The sequence below is a fragment of the Agelaius phoeniceus genome, chromosome 5 (genome assembly GCF_051311805.1).
Source record: "Agelaius phoeniceus isolate bAgePho1 chromosome 5, bAgePho1.hap1, whole genome shotgun sequence".
In the NCBI taxonomy this organism is placed as follows: Eukaryota; Metazoa; Chordata; class Aves; order Passeriformes; family Icteridae; genus Agelaius; species Agelaius phoeniceus.
The window spans coordinates 8,912,773-8,934,666 of NC_135269.1; positions in this window are offsets into that span (position 1 = coordinate 8,912,773).

The following is a 21,894-nucleotide window of genomic DNA, read 5'->3' on the forward strand; positions in this document are numbered from 1 at the left end:
TTGTGCAGGTGATCCCTTATCAGAACTGCTGCTTGGCAGGCCAAGAAACCTTCCTGCAGCTTTCCTGGAGGACACTGATGGCTCTTTAATGTCCTGTTATCTGCTAATGTGTGTGTGATGAGAGGTGAGGCAGGGAGAGGAGTCACAGAAGCACTATTGTCGACCTGATAAAAATGCACAATAGCCTTGTAGAAAAGGCTATTATTTTTTTTTTTAGAGCCTGAACCAAAGCCTTTGATGTTAATAAAAAGAACCAGCTTGGAATTAGGCACATGATTGAGTGAATTAGATAATTGTGAAAGAATCCAAAGGGATGTTAACTGTACAACTGGCTGGTGAAAGAAGAGGCACAGGCTTGGAGAGCCTTGGCACAGTGTGATCTCTGATACGCCCCATCTGTGGTTTTTGAATTTCACTGTGAAGATGTCCATTGTGTTAACACAAGCTTATCAAATATAGTGGCTCTGAAAAATCAGGAGAATGGTGTTTTCCTAGGAATATCTGGGGAGAAGGTGAACATCTCTACAGTTCTGCTGGTGGGGAATCACTGAGAAAACGTTGCTCTCATACTCCTGATTCTGACCAGCAAAGCACGCCTGTGTTTTCTTGTACCAATAAATGTGGTGTGTGAGGTGAGGTTGAAGTGTTTTACTTTATACCCTGGTGCTGTGAGATTTTTATTTGCTTGTTTTCTTGCACAATAGCATCTCAAAAAAAAAACCAAAAAATTGTATCCGGGCATTAGATCCTTCTCCCACAAGCTGTGATAATGCCATAGCCAACAAAATTACCTGAGTATGGTCATGTGGGACTGACAGGCATCATCCCTGTGTTACTGTGAGTTTATACAAGCAGAGAAGATTTATTTGTACAAGGATTAGAGCTTTGGCTGATATTCCATGCAAGGTGAAACAGCTCCAAGAACGTTTTGAGAACAAAACATCTCAGGGTGGTTTTCCTCTATAGGAAAGATATGGGTGTGTCCCACATGGAGATTTGAAATCCTTGAGGAAGAGGATAGACTTAAAGCTAAATCTCCTGTGCCTTGGCAAATCTCCCAGTAAACATAAACTCCCTTCTTTCTTTAGTTTGTATGGGTAACTAGTTTTTGTTACTTGCTTAAACAAAAAAAACCAAACAAACAACCAAAAAAAAAAAAAAACAAAAAAAAAAACCCCCAAAACCATAAAACCCCCAAAGCCAAAAGAAACCAAAAAACTCAAACCAAAACCAAACAAACAAAAAAAAAAACCAATTATGAAGCTTTATGTGGGATAATTAAATTGTCTAGTTTTCAGAAAATATTTACCCCAAGATGTCTAAACATTAAACATCTGTACAATGCACCAAAATCTGTGTGTTCAAGCTTGCTTTTCCTCCATGTTCATTCCCTTGCTTTATCTTTAAATCTGTTTCAGCTCCTGGAGTACTGAAATGAGCATTGTTCCTGCTGCATCCTCTGAGTCTTTGTAAAACAGCTGGTGAAACAGGAGTGTCTGTCTGTCCATCAGCTTGGAATAACTGTTCCTCTCTGAGGGGAGCTGGGCAGGGCTCTTCTGGCAGGGTGGTTTCACTGGCAGGTTGGTCCAGCACTTCAAGCCTGCCTGTGAAGGCTGCCTGCCACTCTGAGGAGTGAGAATTGATCAGCGTGGCCATAATGCCCAGAGAACATCCCCTTCCCAAGCAGCATAATTTCATAGTAACTCTGAAATTGTTTCCTTCTGAATTTTTGTTGATCCATCCACCCTCCAACACCCTCAAATCAGAGAGATTTTCTCCTGCCAGCTGCATTGCATAAAAAGTTCCACTCTCTCCGTGGCCCCTGAAGTCCAAAGTAAACACACAGGAACATAAACCCGTTCACCCCTTCTGGGCCCAGCACTCAGCAGCCTCCTCACCCCTCCAGTGATCGATAAAAGCCAGAAAGGAGAAAAACAACAGCAAATACTTCCATCCCACTTGGTATCAGAGACCCCCAAGTCACTGGCAGCAAGAAAAATCACTGCTTTTCTGCCAGGCTTTCTTTGCCAAAGGCAGACTTGACTTGGGAGCAGCCGTCCTTGGCTCCAGGCCCCTCTGTCAGTTGCCATAAATAGCTGGAAATTCAACCTGTCAAGCTGTTCCCTGCCAGTCTAACACCTACTTCCTTCAGGTGCCACAGGGTGGGACATATTAGGAACTCAGCAGCCCATTAATTCTTTCCTGGTTTCTGTGGGAGGTCTTCACAGAAGTTCATGATTTTCTTGAGAGGCAGAAAATTTGGGATTTGAATTCCACCCTCTGCAGCAAGCATGGATCATATATATTAATGCTAAAGTCTGCCAGTCTTTTTGTCAGGATTCAAATGCCCCTGTGCTTTAAAAGTGAATGAAGGCAATGGTCAGGAAAATGTTGTGGTGCAATGAAAAATTGAATTGAGGTGCAGAGTACCCTGTCATTTTAATGTTCACAGGTAAGTACAGCAATGGCAACATAGGAAAAAGGGGCAAAGATTTTTTTTTGTCATGGTCTGTAATGCCTTAAATGTGGGGACATTAAATTTCAGGCTCTCCAGAATGGACTCTTAATTCAAAAGTTCAGTGCTTAAGTGCCTTCTGAAGTGTTTCTAATTAGCCATCTAGGAGGTCTGGTCAATCACCCTGAGCTGTTTCTGTAAATTTTACTAAGCAGCTTTCTGTATCTTCCTCTCTTGAAAGCTTTGCAACTTTGAAGGCACTGCTGGCTCAATGGAACAAATTAAATGGGATTGGCTTCCCTTGAGCCATGTTATCTGGACAGAAATAGTGCCTCACTTCCAGTGTGGAACTGCAGTTCTTCCAGTTCAATTCTCCACAGTTTTTGTGCAATGCTTTCTTATTCCAGATAAGAAATTGCAAATACATTTTATTTGTCCTGTCCATTGAAAGCTGTTGAGCAGGGATCAGCAAACAGGAATCGTGTGACGCAGGAGAACCACACAGTGGGGTTTATTTAAGCATGGAGTGTAGCAACAGGAGCACTGCATGTTCAAAAGGACAAAGACAGAAAATAAGTGCTTGGAAATAGAGGGTCTGTATCTGTGCAACAAAGTGATAACCTGGGTTTGGATGCACATCACTTTTGTGCAGGTGTCCCTCCACCATCTGCCCACTTTTATACTTCCTTTAAGCCAAAGTTTGTTTTATCCAATGCTGAGAGACATCTTGTCATTTTGCACCCTTTCATTTCCTCTCCCATCTCCTGTGTGTCCCGTGACTGGGACATCCCTTGCATGCTGGAGATGATTTTGGGACGAGGGAGCAGCCATGCACATCTCTCTGTTCTCTGTCCCTTGTTCTCTGACAGCAGTAGCTGTTATGGAATATGTAGGACCCAAAGTTCTTTTACCTTATTCACTTAAAACTACCTTTCTGTTGGAAGTAATCTATCAATTTCTGGCTCAAATCTGCAGAACAAATACCAGTTTTGATGTTGTGTTGTGGCACTGATGGGATCCCACAAGGGCCAACAACTGGGAAAATTATTTAGTTGATCGTTTCCCATGAAGACCTGCGAGAATATTGCATAGTAGTTTTTTTGGGAATCTCAGAAAAAACACTTCCCAGGCTTTGTCATCACAGATATCCATGGTTTGCAGGTGATCTCTGTGGAAAAGGAACCAGTGGGGAATACTCAGAGCAGTGGTCTTAGGCTGAATCCTACTGATTTGCACCAGAGAGTGGATTTTGACAGGAGCAAGAGGTGGTGGATAGGCGAGGGAAAGATGTGCAGCCTTTCCTAGAACCCTGCCTGTGTTTCACATGAATTTGTTCCACATGGTTGTCAGTTCAATCTGTTCTGGGTCAGGTGGGCAGAGGTTTTTGCATTCAGAGGTTTTTGGTATGAAGAAATGTTCCTCAGCAGGCTCAGATCAGAATGAATCTGCCTTGGTGGAACTTCCCAGCCCAGCAAAATTAGGAGTGGGAATTCCCTTTTCTGCATGTGTTTGAACCAGCTCCGTTTGGCCCCTGGCACCAGGTTTTGTGCCAGTCTGTGACACCTTCAGCTGCTCCTCTGTTGAGAACCTGCAGGGACCTCGTGGTTCCACTGCTTTTGCCCTGGGTATTGTATAAAAGTGTCTGTGCACACATTCATCCAGCTCCCTGCTCCAAAAATCTTCCTGTCACTGTTGCCTCTGCGAAGATTTTCCTTCAACTTTAAGGGATATGTTATCTAAAAGAAATTAATTTCCAGATGGTCCCTCTCACTCAAGATGATTTTGAGTGCCCAATTAAAAATTTAACACTTCCAGCACATAAAAACCAGAGTGTTAAAATAATCTTATCATTTGAAACATAAAAACTTACACATTCTCCAGTTTTATATGGATCTACACCCTAGATTAAGATAAGATTGTTTAATGACTTCTTAAGGATCTACATGCTCTGTCCTAAAGTTACAATTCCAAATATGATTTTAACACAAACTCCCGTTTGTCACATGCTATAAAAATGTCACATTTTGCATTGTTCAAGAACATTTCCAAAAGTAAACTCATATACCTAGGATAAACCAGATGCACTTATTCCACAGCTACAGTTCACTGCTTTTGTGAAGTATACCATGCATTCTATAAATATTTAGCATATAATATAGTTCCTTTAGTAAATATTTAAGTAGCTATCTAACCTATTCCAGCACAGATGCAGACTTCCCCACGATGGGGGAAGAAAATGTTGCTAGGGGTTGCTGTATTAAATGCTATACCAAGTGCACAGCCTGCTTTTGCAACAGCAGTGCATCTGTTATCTAGAATAAATATATGGTTTTGACTCTGAAAGGATTATTTGTACGAAGTAAAAAGCTTGCTTCCAGGAGTGGAGGCTTATTATAATTGTATCTTTTTGCAGCTCTTGATCATGATGGAAATCTCTTTTCTTAGGCTGTTCAGTATCCCTGATGATTCCCTGTTTGAGGAGAGAGAGCTGAACACACCAGTGGGATTGGAAGGGGCATCATATCTCAAATCCGTGTTCCCAGATTATTGCCATTTTTGGCATTTGTGTTAGCCATACTGTGAGGGTCCTGGGTTTAACTGGATGTCTCTTTTCCCTGTCCCATCCTCCACTTCACCTTCTATGTGTAAATCTAAAACTCTTCTTTTCCTCAACTCAAGTCTCATGTGTTGCATGAAACATGTTTATTGCTGCACTGTACAGCCTTCAAAGGAAATTCAGAGAAGGTCAGCTCTTGTTAGCTGTGGAAGATGGGAGATGGACTTTGCTTTCCCCTCTAGTCAAAATATTCCAGAGCCTTGAGATCCCTTACAAAAATATGATGGGTTTGCTGCAGTTTTATCATGATGTCATAATGGGCTTGCAATAACAGAGTTCCAGTAAGACACAATAATAACACACACACACACACAGGGTCACACTGTTCAACTTTCAGTTTATTCTGCTTTTTGCCTCCAGCTCTGCTCCTGTCTGATGCTGTGTGATTTGAAAGCGTTCCCAACAGGCCAGGAGCAAAGCCACGGGCTCTGGCACCTCTGACGTGCTCTGTTCCCTTGCTGGCAGAGCCTCTTTAATGTGAAGTTAATCACTTGCTTTTGAACTGTTTATGGCAACAAATTGGATGTGAAATAATAAACATTGGCAGCTCTTTTCAATATTAAAGGTATCCCAGAGCTGGCATGAGGTCCTATCAGTTTCTTGAAGACAGACTTTTATGTGTAACCTTCTAAAGCATTTCAGTGAGCATGTTGAGAAATTCCCCTGGCATCTTCCAGGACTCCCAGGCTCTTTTATGCATTAAAGGTCATGAGAAGCTTTGCTACTTTTTTTTTTTTCCCAAATCTAGAAAAATAAAAAAAAACCAAACCAAACCAAATTTAAAAACCCACCAAAAAAAAAAACCCACAAACAACAACAACCCACCATTTTGACTAATTGATGTCCATTTAACTGGGGAAACACAGGAAAAGCATCTTCATTTTCTTGCTTCAAATTTGGCAGTGATTATTTCTCTTGATTTCCTTCCCCGATGGTTACAGAAATTTTCTCTTCACCTACACCCACACAAGCCCATTCTGATACAGTATGAAGAGCAACATCAATGCCTAATGAATATACATAATACAAAGTTGGTGCTATTATTTTAAAGTAAAAATTTGGACTTTTAAGCAGCTCAAAGTTATTGCCTACCCTAGAAAGCTCTGTGGTGCTTAAACACCTGAAGAATGTGGTTGATTCCAGGTTATTTCTTCCTTTTGCCTCCTAACTCACATTTTCACAGTTTCCTCTTGAAAATGAGAATTAAAATAAGTTGTAGTGAAGCTTTAATGTTGTTTGGCACAATTTTACTTTTGGTGTGCAAGCAAACATTTTAAAGCAGGCAAATACTGTCTGAGGGGGGTTTGAGTTGGCTGAAGGTTATGTTAAATATCACTTTGGGTGTGTGCCCCAAATTCTGATCTCCTTACTGCTTGGGAGATTTTTCTTTTCCTCACTATCATTTTAAACACATTTCAAGTCATTCCCAAATCCAGGTAATACAAGAGGATTTCTGATAAATGCACAAACACCCTGCAATGACTGGTTTCAGATTTTAACCTTGAGGTATGAAGTGCTTGAGTGAGATTCTGTTGGGATATGGATGTAAGGATTGACTTCAGTTTCATGGAAGCACAGGTTCCTCTGCATTTTGCTGCTTCTGTATCCCTGGGGCCGGTGGCACACACGCAGGGAGATGGATGAGCAGATGAAAACAATGAAGAACAGTGAATACAAAAGTGAAAGGTGCCCCAGGCAGGCAGTGCTGACTGGCAGGGTGTTCTGTTCCAGCTGTGCCATGGATTTGCAATGATCAGCTGCTGACCAAAGCACAGCAGCACTGAGACCTGGCTCATGCCATCAGTGGCTCTTATGGGAGCCCTGCAGCTTTCACAGAGACTTTGGCTGTCCCACATGGCAAGAAGGGTGATGTATGGCTAGGGGAGCAACGTGGAGAGGCAGAATAATCAGTTCCTGAGGATTTGCAATGATAAGTGGGGTTGTGAGGAGGGAGGTGGCTTGTGCTTCATGATCCTGCTGCAGAGAGGGGGAGCAGGAGGGTGCAAAAGGAGCTTCATGAGCTGAGATTGCTCTTTCTGTGCTGTGGGAAGCAAGAGCTGTAAACTGGATTTTGCCCTAACAATTGCATGGCTGCTTCCAAGTCATCCAGAGCACAGCCTGTGGTCCAGCAGGGGTCAGGATGCTGGTGGCAATCCTGGGCTGTGGCAGCCAGCAGTGCTCTGTGTCACTCACACCCAAAAATCTCCTATGTAGCCAGGCTATGAGCCCAGCCAGAGAATCTAAACAGTGACTGCCAAGAGCAAGCATCATGAAAGGGCTGCTGGTTGGAAAGGTGACCTTGTTTTGTCTGAGGTTGTGGCTCTCTGAGATAAAGTCTGGCAGCAAAACTGGCTTGAAGTTTTCCCCTTGTCACTTTTTCCACTTTGCCCCTCTTCTCTACCCATCCTGTGGAATCCTGACCCCCTCAGTTGTGTGTCATTCCTGTGGCCATGCCTGGCAGCTGGAGTGCAGGCTTTCTTAATGCTCTGCAGGTACAAAACCCCCCAGTAATGAAATAAGAGAGGTGGCATTTGCTCATGGCTGCCCATTCAGTACCTAACAGGAGCCTACATCAAAACTGGAGAGGAACTTTCTGTAAGGACTTTGTAGTGATGGGACAAAGAGGAATCCCTTTAAACTGAATGAGATTTAGAAGTTTAGATTATATGGTTGGAAGAAATTCTTTATTGTGAGGGTGGTGAATACACCCTGGGCAGTACAAGAGCCCAGCCATGGCTCTGCCCAAGATGGACAGCATGTCACACATTTTTACACTTTTATAAGTTTTTGTCCACTTACATTTTGGGGTTAATTGTCCAATTGCAACTTCAAGTTATGAAGAAGTCCCATCCTCCCAGATTGCTCTCCTCAATTTGCTGTTGTTTGTAGTTTTTGAGCCCAAAGCTGCAGCAGTGTCCTTGGTTCTCTGGTTGGAAAAGGATTGATTTGTCTAACTAAACTGTGAAGAGAACTTGCTAACACTTTATGTGAAGTTCAGAGTTATATACTCATGCAGTACAGATTCTGGAAAATATGAAAGCTAAAATTTAAGGCATCATTTGTACCATGGACTTCCCTGGGTAAAACTTCAGTATTTCCACAGTGAGTGTCCTGCTTTGTGCCACTGGACAAAGTGCTCCCACTGAGCTGGGCAGCTCCTGTGGGCTGCACTGGGGCAGGTGAGGGTCCTGCTCTGTGTGCCACCCACTGCTCCATTCAATTGCCTGGTTCACAGCCTCCTGTTTTTCTCACTCCAGTTTTATGCTTTCTCTGAAGGCAGTCTGCCCCACACATGTCCAGGTTTATTCCTGGTTGCAGTTGGTCTCACCAAGTAGGAAAGTATGAATTTGCAACCTTGTGGTTATTTTTATATAAGAATGTCTTAATACACGGTGGATGTTTGAGTCTAGCTTTCGATGTTTTTCAAACGGTGTCTGTATTTTGATTTTTAATTTGCCTCTGAGCAAGACTGTCTACAAACACTGGCCAAATCTGCCTATCTTGGACCTGGAAGGGGTCCCTGGAGAAAGTATTTCAAGTCATTTATTCAGCACTGGCTGCTTTTACGTTTGGCTTGAAGTCTGACAACTTTCCACCAGACCTGCAGCATAGTAAAGCACATCCTCTCTGTGACAGCAGGAGAGCCAAGGAACTAGCAGGTTGCAGGAGTGAATGCTATAAAACAGATGCTATTAGTGGGCTTCACCAAGGGTGGGAGGCTGAGTACAGTAGCCCTATTACAGCCTCCAAGGTGGGCCACAAGATTGCTGTCTTATGAGCAAGCTGTGCCTGCAGTATTTGGCTCGGCATCGCATCCTGAAAATTCCAGTGCTGAGAAGCACTTTTGCGCTGTGAGTAAACTGTAAGCTAGATTTGAAAGGAAAGTTTTTGATTAAAATCAGCATTTCAGAGCCTTCAGCTGGCAGCTGGTGTGGTGTTAAGGATGGGCATCGTTGGAGACTCCTGTGGTAAAGAGGCCCCGTGTCTGAGTGTTTCAAACTGGGTTCCATCCAGTTGTGATGGTGGTTTTTTAACAGTCAGAGGAAAAAAAATATTGCTGTATATTTACACATAGGGACAGATTCTGCTCCCCTTAAAACCCGTGGCAGAGTTCCCATTGATTTCCATGGGTGCCTGCCTCAAACTGTTTGAACAGTAAATATATTCTTCTGGGTGGGAAACCAGGATAGAAATCCCTCTCACAGCCTGCTCCCAGCACTGCAAATGTCAGGGTTTTTCAGTGCTAGGCTCAGAAACACTACTTCTAATTTTAAAATCCTTTAAACTTTAACAACCAGATGTGGCCATACTTCACAGCTGTCAATCAGAATCGACAGCCAGCATTATATTAGTCCATATTTCTTCTATTCCCCATGAATGAATTCCCCATGTAGAATTATTTCATTGATATGAATATCAAATATTTCAGAATAATTGAGAAATGTAGTATCAGGTACAAGCATTTGCTCTCTGAGTGCTTTCAGTAATAAATGTTTTTATTAATAAAGCTTGAATCCATTGACACTAGATGAGCTGATCTGCTATGGTATGGATTTTTTAGTGCTATTGCTTATGCTATCTCTGCATTTCCCAAAGAGTGTGCATGGCTGTGGGCACGTATTTTTTGCCTTTCTCTCCATCTCTATCTTTATTGAAAGTTTTAGAAGTTCAAAGTCATTGGAGATTTTTAGTGATACAGCATACAAAATTTATAAAAAAAATATTAAAAAAAATCCCTATATTTTTCCCAGAAATCTGAGACAAAGGCCTTTCTTCAACATCTCTGAAAGCTCCTCTAATGAAGAGCATTCCCTCATAAACAGCTGACATTGTTTTAAACCTGTAAGCCATATATAGGTTTCTCTTTCCAATAGTTTTCAGAGTCAACTCAAATTATGCAGAGCCAAAACTTCTGGCAAATTGCTGTCAACCTGTGTCAACATTTGCATCAATAACACTTGGTATCAGTAGATGGGGGATTGACATCCAGTCTTTGGAAATCGCGGTTCAATGGGCTGTTCACTGTCCTGACCACTAAAGGCAGCTCCTCTCCAGCATCCAGTGCTTCCCAAGGGCACAACTGCGTGATGGAGAACCTGCACATCCTAAAATTCTGGGTCTGAATAAGCTGTAGATTCTATCTGTGTTCTGAAATAGGCAGGAAGAGGCCACGGCAACTGTCCGGAAAGAAGAAGGAATAGATGAGCAGCAATCCTTGAGTAACACAGTAATCAGAGGAAGAAAAAAAAAAAGGAAGAGAGAAGAATAAAGAAGACATTCAAAGAGATTTAAAAAGCAGAGAAATAAAAGGAAAATATAAAAAGCAAGTAACCAGTTCAGCTGACACATCTATGCTGTTAACACCACTCAGGTATCTGAAGCCACACACAGCTAGTGGTAAATGGCACCACCCTGGAAAGGCTAACCTTGGAAATTTTGAAAATGCTTCTCACTCCTTTTTCTTTTGTGCTAATTGCAAATTAAAAAAAAAAAAGTTTAATGCCTGTGCAGGCATTTTTAAGTAGCCTATGACTATTAATTAGAGAGTAAAAAATCCTTAATCATCAGTTTCACTGCAGTTCTTGTGTTTTTACCATGAAATGGTGATGTAAAGAAAGAACTCACCTACTTTGCAGTGCATAAGCAATGATCTGCTAAATATGCACTTGGTGTCAGAGATGGCTCTCTTGACAATCCCACTGTGAGAGCAGCATCCTCAAATGTTTCTCAATCATTTGCAGAGTCACACTCGAATTTTCTTCTATCAGTAACTGCATGCAGTCAGTTAAAATAACAAGATAACCTATAAGGAAGAAAAGCTCACATTTAATTTCCTTACTTTGGCACAAATTACACACCAGTCAGAATTTTTGAATCTCTTCACCTTTCTGAGGTAAATAAATTGAGTGCCACGCGTCCTAATATGTATGGGGCTTTCATATAAGATGTTAAAAACTGCATTGTGTAGATAATAGATCCATTGATGAGGGACCAGGCTGGGAACTGGCTGAGCTGGGTTCTCTCTGTGAGTGGCTGTGTGGGGTTAAGGAAGTGGCTGGGCTGGGAGCCCCCATTTGGGACAGCCCCTCTCCCAGTAAACTCTTGAGGGTGCACTCACCCTGCAGGGAGGGTGCCCATGGCTGGGAGACCTCCTTTACCCCTGTACATGGAAAGGCAGGACTTTGAGGTGTTGTTTGGTGGCTTGTTTTTACCTTCAGCACTCCTTTCCTCTGCTGTGCAGGGTCTGGGGGTGTTGAACATTCACTGTGTTTCAGTGATTTCTCATCAGTGTGCTGGACCAGTGTCCTCGTGTCATTTTTACTCTGGGTGGTGGCAGCTTGGTGTGAAAACCCCTGAGGTGGCAATCAGAATACCAGTATGGAGCACTCTGTCACTCTTTTGTTACTGGTTGGTAATTTGATAGCAAAAAAAAAGAAAAAAAAAAAGTTTGTGTTAAGTTACACAAGTAGTGGGGGCTTGGGTTAGTTGTGATACTGAAAATATGACCCTGTTTTAAGTCTGCTTGAAATGTTTTACCTTTAACTTCTTTTTCTCAAATCCTGCTTAAAAAAAACCAAGCAAAACAAAAAGATACAATTTTGAAATGTTTCAACCAGCCTCGGTGCAACACATTTCAGCATTCCTACATTTTAATCTTTTTTAGTCAAAAGCGATTGCGAAATTCAGCAGAACTTCATGAATGGTTCCAGCTTCCCAGGACCACATAGTTCTGTGGATGAGCTACTTGCCAAACAAGCAAGAAATCAATTACTCGGTTCTATTTATAAACAAAAACTTTAAGAATCCATCATTGTTTCACAAAGCTGATTTTGCAGACCTGTCTCTTATGGAATAAATCGGATTAATTTTCTGTCTTGCAGTGTGTCTGTCCAAAATAACAACCCCGGGAATGGTGGCTGTTTCCCATAGTTTGGTATTTGTTTTCAGCTGTGGCAGTGACACATTGTGCTGTTTGTTGTCTGTGTTGACAAGGGACATTTTCCACGCTTCTGGATGCTCCTTCCTGAGTGAGGGGGGTTCAGACTTGTGCAAAGTAGTTGGTGGGGGGTTTTCTTCCTCATGTTTCTTTCTTAAACATTTAACTTCCCTGTCTGTGGCCACAAAATGGCCACAATGCTTCAAGGTCATCAGGGAACACACACACACAGAAAAAAAAACCTCTCCTAGGGAAAGGCAATTGGATTAATACTATGGATTAGAATATATTTGTGCTTGACTGATTTTCCAATATCTTCATTAACACTGTTGTTGATAACATGGCTTTTAATAGCTTCTATAACCACAAATGCAGCAAGGAATGAAGCAAATAGGTCATTAATCCCTTAAAAGTACAATTTAATGCAATGCTTCATGACAGGAAGTTAACAGGATAATAAAACCTTTACTGTTTTAAGCCACACTTAATATTTTTATGGCACAGTTGGCTTGACAAAATACTCTTTGTGAGTCATCACTTCAAAGCAAGGTCCTGGGGACCAATTAAAGTTGTGTCTGCAACCCCCCATGCATAACTGCATGTAAGCGTGAGGTATTTCAAAATATCTCTTTCAAGTAATAGGAGTTGCACCAAGAAGAAGTAAAAGGGATCTTTTGCTTCAAACCTTTTAATTTAATATGCCCATGTGTGGATACACCCCTGGGGAATGAGAAATGGATTTTTATTCTTTGCACAGATCCTACAGTAATTTGCACTGTCAAAATAGTCCATGGAGTTTGTCTCCCAAAAATTATATCCTTGACAGACAAACAATAACAAGAAAGATTGTCCTTTATTTCAGTCTTTTTTTTTTTGAAAGAGACCAAAATGCTCCTATTATGGCTGATTAAAAAGGAAAAAAAAAAACATAAAGGAAAGGAAAAACATAAAAGGAAAAAACATATTGCCTTGCATACAGTTTGGAATTCCTGGGCCAGTGGATTAAGGACAAATAGAATTTTCTCTTCCAGTTCAGTCCATGCCAGTGACTCTGTTTGATGAGGCAAGCTGTTTATCCTCCCACTGTGGATTTCCACTTGGAATGAACTGGAAATAGGTGTTGTTCTGGTGGTGCTGATACTGTCACATACCTGTGGATGTTCCCATCTGAATGTCAAAGTGAGAATTTTTGTGTGAATTGTACAGATTTCTGGAAGCTCATTTTGAGGAACATGATGGCTTTCATACTGAACAAAGTGACATCCACTTTTTTGTTGCTGTTGTTCAAGGATCATCTGGATAGATTCTCTTTAATTACTCTGCAAATAATGAGCCTACATTGGTAATTTGTTGATGGAGGAATAGGAAAATAAATCTATTATTTTCATTTAAGTAGAGAATAAATATTAGATGATCTGTGTTCTCTGACAGAGACCATGTGTTCTGTTTGTGAAAAAATCCCTCCCTGCTATAGCTGGATTTAATGTCTTCATTGTGCTTATTCTGCAAGAGATAATTCCTGCTTCAACAAGCTTACAATAAAATATTAATTGTTATTATAACAAATATTGCTGGCCGACAAAAATGGGGGCTCACCAGACAGAAAGCGATGTAATGAATAAGAAATGAGAACTAGATCTGTGTTTCCTGGGTTGTAGCTTGCAGCTGTGTTTGCAGGACTGTAATATCTCAAGTCCTGTGGTTTCTTTTAAGAAAATGCTACGCTACCAGAAAGAAAAAAACCCCAAGCAACAAAATACTGAATTGTTTCAAGATCCATCCACTTCTCCCCGTCAGATAATAATTTCTCAGGCACTGACATCTCTTCCTTTTTCTTTCAGAATTTCCTTGGATTTTGGTTGTGCAATTTGTCCGTGGGCTGGATTAGTGAATAGGACTGACTGCTGTAACAGATCATCACATTTTTATGTGTCAGGGTCCTGACCAGTTCAGAAGAAATGTCCTGTGGAGAAGGAATAGAGGTGCAAAGAAAAGGTACTGGCATGAGTGGTATAAAATTGGGATGTAGATGCACATGAAAGAGATCACATGAGAATATTTAGATTTCTGTTTTCTGTCTGGGAAGCATTTTTGCAAGAGTGTTTCTGTGAACAGCCAATGGCTTTTTTCATCACCTTCTCCTCCTCACATTTCCTAATTATCTGTCACTTCCCTCTCTTATCCTGCTTCTCCATTTAGTGCCCCAGGAACATCCTGGGAGCTTGAGAGCAGACAGCTTTGGTAAATGTTTAGCAATGGCTCATGCAGATTTCTGAATCCAGGGAGCTTCAACCCGTGGGAAAGTTTCAAGTCCCATCTTTGGACTAAATTCCGAGTATTGTTAAATGGCTGAGGTTAGAAATAGTGGGAAAAGAGTAAATAGAAGCAGAGCTGCAAGTCAGACTTTTACACCCTTTCTTCTCTCTCCACAGCCTCATGCAATGTTGCTGTATGAGTCAGCCTGTGAGCGGGCAAGTGGATCTATAAAAACCAATAGAAATGAGGGAGAGAAAAAAAAAAATTAAAGAAAAAAAACCCAACAAAAAAACCTCAACCAACCCAACCAACTCTTGATCTTCAGGCTCTGAGACTTTGGCTGAGGGCCAGGTGCTGCAGACAGCAGCCCTTTCATGGCGGGGGAGCCCGAGCTGGATCTGCCGGGCGCGCGCGGCGACCGCAGAGCTCAGCACATGTCAGCACAACTGATAACACACTTGTGCCTCCCAGCCCCTGCTCTCAGCCCTAATTAACACACTGCCTCGCTGCCACTGGGAGGTTAAAGCCACAGCTTTATTTACTGCACAATTAATGGGTAAACATGACTTAATCATAACTTAAACATTCGACGTTTACGAGAAAATTTCAAAATCCTTTCAGGAGCTCTTTTGACCTTGAGCCTCCAGACAGACCTCTTGTAATGCAGAATTAACTGCCTGTTCCACCAAGGGACATTGGGGCTCCCTGTGACACCACAGCTTTCCATCCCTGAACCAATTAAAGCCAACATCAACTTAATAGACATTCTTGTGTGTAGGTCCTGTCCCAGTGTCAGGGTTCTTCTGCGCTAAATCAGTGTCTGATGGCATCTGAGCACTGGCTTCAGTGAGAATCCCCAAGCCTGTTCACAATGTTTGACCAGCAGTTGAGTGAAGAAACATTTCCCGAGATCCAAACTAAACCTCCCCTGGCACAAGTTGAGGCCATTTCCTCTCATCCTGTCCCTTGTTCCCTGGGAGCAGAGCCTGACACCCCCTGGGTGCCCCCTCCTGTCAGGGAGTTGTGCAGAGCCAAAATGTCCCCCTTGTGCCTCCTTTTCTTCAGGCTGAGCCACCCCAACTCCCTCAGCTGCTCCTCATCAGATTTGTGCCCCAGCCCCTTCCCCAGCTCCACTCTCTTCTCTGGACATGCTCCATCCCCTCAATGTCCATCTTGTAGAGATGGACCCAGAGCTGGACATGGGATCTGAGGTATAACCCCAGCACCAGGCCCACCAGCTGCACCTGCTCCAGGAGGGATCACCCCTGCACCAAGCATGCACTTGGCACCCATTCCTCACCTCCAGAACAAAGGGATTTGCACATCACCAGCTGTACAGGCATTTTGGTAGCACTTACTGCAGTCATCTCACTGGGATGTGTGCCCCCAGAAAGGATTGGAGGGGGAAGAAGCTCCCCCCTGCCAAAAGCAGAGTGACTTCTTTAAGCTAAGTGCTCCCTGCTGAAATGAATTGTTGTTCAGTGTTGTGCAGATTAACATGAGGTAATTGTCCACCCTGGAAACAGTGTCCCTCTTCCAGCTGGGCTCCTGATCCTCCAGTGCATCCCTTGCTCCCAGCACATGGTTCTTGCCATGGCACTGAGCACTGAGCGCTGCCAGTTTCACCTCTCCCACCTCTGGTTCAGGCTGCAGTGTGGAGAATCTTTGGCAGGAAAGGAGGTGAGGTGAAGAAGCAGCTGATATCAACTGAAGTGGATCAATAAAGGATTTTAAACACTCGTTTAGATATATTGCTGTATTTTACAGCCTGTAAATTGTAATACAGAATAAAACAGATCGGGGAAAAAAATTGTTCATGATTTTTTGGGGGAAAGATGTCATTTTATGCCATTTTAAAAGTCTTGGTGCTGTTGCTAATATCCAACTTTTTAATAGTCTTACGTATTTCTCCGAGATACAAAAATGCCACATCTTCTGCCAAGTAAGGCTTATGTGAGGATGTGAGAGAAGAAGGATGGATGAATGGGAGCTGGTTCTTCCTGTGCAGGCTGAGGGGAGACAGCAGAGATTGTGAGCTCTCAGGAGGCTGAGCAGCTGAGATGGGCAGAGTTGAGCCCTGTACTTCTTCCCCTACATTCCTTCTCCTCCCTGGTCCCATGAGTGTCTCCCAACCCTTTAAGAGGCGTTTCCTCTTCCAATTCAGCCCATGCTAGAAACTGGTATAGAGTGGGAGGAACTGTGGAATAAAGGAAGCTTTGTGGGTCTGGAACTGGCCAGGACATTGGCAAAATTCCTGTGCCCTCCTACTCACTGCTCCTGCAGCTGCCTGTGGCATTTGCCACCTGTTGGGGTGTGCTGTGACTTTGGGGTACCCATTGTGCCCTGCCCTGCTCCAGATCTGCTTTCAGATTGTCCTGGAAGGGGTGAGAATGAATGAATGAATGAATGAATGAATGAATGAATGAATGAATGAATGAATGAATGAATAAATGAATGATTAATTAGGAATTTAATCTTCTATCCCAGCCCTTCCACTGACTTGCCTGAACTCAGAGGGAAACCAGTTCCTCTGACTTCCTCAGCTTTCCTGCCTGGACAATGGCGCTTATCAAGAAAACACGACTGACATGAAATTCTCCTTGTGTTTGGAGAAAGCTTTTCAAGTTTCCTGGATTTGCTGTCCCATTGGGAGTGTCAAGTAGTACTAATACAGGAGAGTATGGTGTTTTTTTGCCTCCTCTGCCTGTGTTATTCCCATCTTGGCCTGGGGAGTCATGTGCACATCCTCCTGTGTGTCTGTGCCAGCGCTGAGAGCTGCGTGTGCCAAGGCAGGCTATAGTGTCTGTGCTCACTATGCACAGCCCACATACCACCCCTGTGAGTAAGGATGGCAGCAAAGGAGGAGGGGAAGGGGGGGAGTATCTGTGTGTCTGTGGATAAGATCATATATTTGTACAAAGTGTGTGTCTGTGGGCTTCAGAGACTGAAGGGAGTCTGTGGTTCAGACAGTCTGCCTGGTTTTTTCTCTCTCTCCTTTTTTTTTTTTTTTCTCTCTGAAGGAAGCAAAATATGTTGATATGGATTTTTTTTTTTTAAGTAGGAGCTTCTTGTGTTTTGAGTTAACACGTTTCCTTCACATCAGAACCTGCCAAACATCATTTGCTTACTAGTTCTGTGAAAGCAGGTTACCCAAAGGCAGCACCATTCCCCTTTGTTTGCTTCCAAACTGCTCTGAGACAAACTGTAATATGACTTCTGGTTAAAAACAACAGAATATCAGCATGAGCAGAAAAGTGGAGAAAAAAAATGCCTGTGCTTCATGTGTGCTTAAATATTTAGCTGAACTTGTGCCAAGGCTGTGAGTTTTTCTGAGAGCAGAAATACTGCCACTGATGTGCTCTGTGGAACTGTGACCCAGTAACTTCAGCTGTGAATAATGTCCAGGGTGGCATTTTTGTTCAGTATTCCCACTGGTGAAATGAGGCTTTAATCAGATGAGAGCAGAAGAGGAGCTTCACACAAACTAACCTACAAAGGAGTATGGGATTTTCATTCATGAGAATAATGTTCGTGATTTTTTTCTCCCAGAAATGAAATGTCCCCAGTAAGAAAGTACAATACAAAGGAAATGAACTTTTCCTGACTGCTGGAGTTTGCAAGTAATGACCTCTTTTCTCTTTCTTTCTCATTCTTTTGTCTTTTTTTGTTGTTATTAACTAGCAAGATTTCTCAGTGGAAATAAGCTATTTTGTCTATGGATAGATCGTTCATCAGAGGGATTGAAATACATTCTTCATAAGCATGCTGAACATACCCAGCCATTAATAACATTTTTAGTGGTGAATAAAACAAAGGATATTACAGATTGCCAGCAGGGAAATTGATTTATCTTGCTTTGGTTGGTTGTCTGTGTTAAGAAATGTCACACATATTTGAAGTGTTTTGCATAGTTAGTGTCCTGTGTTTTTACCATATCAAAATCTCTGCTAAACTCTGTTTTAGCATCTTTTTCCTCACCTCATGTCAGCAAGGAAACACTGCTGTCCAATTAACATATATACTTCTTGTATGCATAGACATGTAGATAGCTATAAGTATATATATAGTTATGCATATGTTTAAGTATTTTGGTTAATTAGACCACAAAAAATTGACTTACTTCCCCCCAAAGGACCAGACTGCAATGTGCACACACTGATTTTGTGTGCAATCTTCAAGGATGAATTACTGACACAGGGGAAGACTTGCTGCTTCTGAGCATGGCCCTTCAAAGAACTTGCACTACTGGAATTTATCTTTTCCCCTAGCTCAGAATCACTGGCAATTAAAACTGGCTTTATGGGCATACAAGACAACTGGTGCAGCAAAAGCACAGCTGCAACAAGTGGAATTCAGCTTCTCTGAGTCCACAAGGCTGGTTGGCACAACCTCAGGTGGAATTAACTCACAATGTGCAGCCCATGATATACCCACACAGGGTACATGATGCTGCCACTCCAACTATTTATAAATCTTCCCACTGCTTCTTGAAAGACAGAAAGTACTTTCATAACATCCTGAAATTGAAATTTACAGGGCTTTTAAGACTCAATCTGTCAATGTCCAGATTGAGGTTTTCGTGTTTGTTTGTTGTTGGGTTTTTCCCTAAACTGCTTGTGGATAAACACAAGCAAAATTTGGAAATTCCATACTATGGCTGATTTTTGAGTTCATTGAGCAGAAAATATCTGATCAGTACATACATGGAAATATTTTTGTGTGGCTTTTTTTTGTTTTCAGTGCTAACATAAATAAACTGTTTAACTGATTTTGTATAAACTTTCCAAAAAAAATCTCAAGCACGGAAAATTTCAGCCCAAAATGGAGTTTATTTGAGAAAATTACAAGCAACAGAAAAAGAGGGTTAGAATGGAAATCTGAACTCCTCATTAACTGGAGTTAAGCGCCAACTTGAATGCCAGGGGGTTTTTTCTGTTAATATTTGGTTTAAGGTTACATACAGGTTTGGAAGAGCTTAGCTCTTTTTAACCCTTTTTTTATTGCTGTCACTGACTTGGTTTGGTTCCAGATTGGTGGCTTGGGTTCAGGACTCCATAGCTGTAGGACCCCACCACAGCAGCAGACATGGGTTGAACTCTTTCTTTCAGATCCCTGCTCTTCAGGAAGCCCTGAGCTGCACACAAAACCCTCTCCCTGACCTTGGCTAGCCCTGAGTGCTCAGTGGCACAGGGCAGTGGGCAGCACCAGGTGCTCTCAGGTTGTGCTGTGGGGTCTGGCTCACGCGGCAGGAAGGGGTTCACAGCCCTCAGGCAGCTGAAACACCCCTGTGCTGCCTTCCCAGTCCTCAGCTGGGGCAGAAATTCTGCCCAGCTCCATCCCCAAAAGCCAACAAGGCTCTGGGCACGTCATGCTTTTCATCTGGAAGTCTCAGTGCCTTCAGGGACTGAGGAGATGGGTGTTGTTTGAGTGGCTTTACTCTTGGGATAGGACCTGCATCTCACTCCTCAGCAAGCAGCTAACTCCATTCCTGGCTCTGCAGCAAATTCCCTATGTAACCTCTGGCAAACTTTCTCTTCCTTTGCTCTTTCCTTTGGAAAATTCCTCTGAATTCAGGGGGGCATTTTGTTGAGGGAAGGCAGGATGAGGAGTTGCTTTACCAGATTTGGAGTCTCTTTTGCTTTTTGAAGTTTAGCCAGTTCAGTTCTGAGACCTACAGTGAATGTCTCCACTGCACTTCTTAAGAGAATTGTCTCTTTTTCCAGCAATGTAACTTTTGTTTACATTTTGTGCTTCCTACATTTAAAAACCTCCCTGGTCTGTCTTTGTTCCCATTTTTTTTCCAGTCCAAAGATCTGTATTAGATATACAGAAGAAGGGATCCAACTATGTATGAAAAGCAATCACAAGAACTCATAATTTAAAATTTGCCTATTGCAAACATTCAGGAAGCATTCAAATGGTCAGTGATAGTGCACTGAAGGTGAGAGCACAGGTCTCTTAGGTTATGAAAATTATCAAGTTTTCTATAACTGTGAGGAAGCCACTGACAATCCATGGAAGGGCAAGTCTACAACTCTGGAATTTCAGCTCCAAAACAGAGATCCCTGACACTTGAAAGAAGACACCTGAAGGAAAACTTCTGTCAAAAGTGTTTTTTTCTGTCTAGCCCTGGCAGTCTCCAAACTGTGCTGGCAAGGAGCCTGACACTGAGGCCATGGACAGGCAGCCTGATTCCCACTGTGCCAGCCCCCAGATTTTCCTATCAGCTGTTTTCCAGAATCTCCATTATTAATGTTCTTCAGCCCTTGAAGCCATCCTCAGAGGTGCTTGGCATCCTCCACTGGGTAAGCACAGGGACTGAAGTGTTGAGTTTTGTGCTCCTCTCTGTCAGACAGACATTGAAGGGCTGGAGCATGTCCAGAGAGGAGAACAGAGCAGGGGAAGGAGCACAGATCTTGTGGCCTGATGGAGCTGGGGATTTTTAGTCTGGAGAAAAGGAGGCTCAGGCTTGACAGGAGGGGGAAGTCAGGGGCTCTGCTCCCAGGGAACAAGCGACAGGACAAGAGGAAATGGCCTCAAACGGCATTAAAGGACGTTAAGGTTGGATATTAAGAAAAATTTCTTCGCAGAAAAGGTTGTCAAGCATCAGAACAGACTGCCCAAGGAAACAGTTGGGTCACCACCCCTGCAGGGATTTAAATGATGTACAGATGTGGCAGTGGGGACATAGTTTAGTGGGGACAAAGTGGTGTCAGGTCAGTGGCTGGACTTGATGGTCTTATGGGTCTTCTCTAACATAAATAGTTGTATGTTTCTATGACCTCCTGAGTGTGCCCCTCAGGGTCTAGTGCTGTTCCCACTAAATTATATGAAGCCTTACACTGTCATCACTGAATATTGAAGTGGACTTCGGTCTATCCATAGCAAGATACTTATTAGTTAAAATTTACAAAACCTGAAGCTATTGATGGACATTTCTAATAAATTCAGATTCTTTAGCCAGACAAATTTAACACTGGTTAAACATAATTCTGGATTTCTGAAAATGCCCTGAAACTCTCAGCCATTTCTTCACTAACAAACTTCTCCTGCAGGAGACTAATTGTGCAGAAAGCTTGAAAGTGTAACAAACTGCATTTTGCCATTTTTCAGTATCATGGACAAAAACACAGTCTAATGAGCAAAACACTTATTTTGGTACTGTATTCTTCCTACTACTTAATGCTCTTTCCTTCTGCATTTTTTTTCCTAGAGTGCATGGCTTTTCATGTTGGCAGGATGTGCGTCGACATGAGCTGAATATACATTTAAGCTTAAATTTGGGAGCAAGCACTAAATTATTGAACAACAATGCCTGCATGAAGGCAGAATTACATCAACCCAGTAGGTAGTAGGTTCTTATGATAAGGGAGACCAGGCCCTGCTCTGAAACAAGCAGGGTGCAGCAATTTCTGAAGTGACAAAAAGCGAGTTTTTACAGAATCAACAATGCAGCCTTTCTTGGGAAGCACATACAAAACCGTCACAATTAAATGAATACTTTTAATTAAGACTTTTTGGATGTATTTTCTTGCAAGTAATAGTAACATCTTGAGCATGCTGAGGGCTGTCACAGTGTGTTGAGATGGTCAAGTCAACCTGTGTAAGTAATGAAGCAGCAACTCAGCG